Raw genomic sequence first — 1,431 nt, forward strand, 5'->3', positions numbered from 1 at the left:
ATTTCCACAGTGCCAATCAGTTGGAATAATGCAGTGTGTGGCTCCATTCACTCAATGATTCAGGTGTTCCCCATGTCTTTTCATGGCCTGATATATCATTTACTTTTAGCACTGGATGCTATTCCACTGCCTGTAGATACCCATTCATCTTTTGAAGGACTTGTGGATGCACCCTAGTTTTGGTAATTATAAATTAAGCAGCTCTAAACATTTGTTCATAGGCTTTTAGGTGAACAAAAGATTTCATGCAATTTTTGTAAATGTCAACAGGCATAATTATTGGATTATATGGTCAGAATTTAATTTTGTAAGAAATTGTCAAACTGTTCTTTTCCAAAATGCCACTTCACTCTTATCAAGAGTTTCTTTTGGTCTGTATCCTCAGCACCATCTGCTGTGGTCAATGTGTTGAATATGGAAAATTACAATAGAGAGCCTTATCTTGTTTTAATTCATAATTCTCTTAATGACATGTGATTTTGAACAATTACACATGTTTATTTACCATCTTTATATGTTATTTAGTGGCATGTCAATTCAGGTTTTTAACCATTTTAGTTCAAGATATGCATTTTCTTGTTCTTGAATTTTAAAAACAATCTGCGTAGACTGGATGATGGTTTTTTATCAGGCACATGTTTTGAAACATTTTTTTTCTAGTCTGAAGCTTCTAGTCTCATTCCGTATGTTGTCTTCACCCAGTGGCCTTGTCACAGCAGTGTCTTCATTATTTTATTCACAGACTGCATCTTTCATACCATCATTACATATACAAAGAGCATCTATATTTTCTCATATGTTATCTTTTAAGAATTTTCTAATTTTGCATTTTATAAATAGGTTTACAATACTCTTTGTGATAATTTGGGGGTAGGGTATAAAAATCTGTGTCTAGATTCACTATTGTTCAGGTGACTTCTAGTTTGTCCAGCATTATTTTTTAAATCCTTTTTCTCCAATGTATTACATCAACCTATGAATCACAGACAAAGTGGATCACATTTAGATAAATCTATTTCTATTCTGTCTGCTCTGCTCCATTGGTATATCATTCAGCTCTGTTGCTAGCATTACACTGATTTTGATTATCATAGCTTTATAGCAAGACTTTTTGAGGTTTACAATTGTCAATAACCCAACTAAGTTCTTCAACTTCAATAATGAGTTGGAAATTTTAGGTCTTTTGTCTCCAACTAATCTTTGGAATCAGTTTGTCAGTAATATGTTTGGCCTTTTATTGAGATGGTATTTGTTCCTAAAACAAGCTAGAAGAATGTATATATTGACATAATTGAATTTTCTTATTCAGGAATGTGGCTATCCATTTAGTTCCTCCATTTTATTCATTAGACGTTTATTGCTTCACTTACAGCTCTTATACAGAGTTATTTTTACATCTAAGTATTTAACAATTATGGATGCTAATGTAAA

This window comes from Nannospalax galili, unplaced genomic scaffold (genome assembly GCF_000622305.1).
Source record: "Nannospalax galili isolate Female #2095 unplaced genomic scaffold, S.galili_v1.0 scaffold409, whole genome shotgun sequence".
Classification (NCBI taxonomy): Eukaryota; Metazoa; Chordata; class Mammalia; order Rodentia; family Spalacidae; genus Nannospalax; species Nannospalax galili.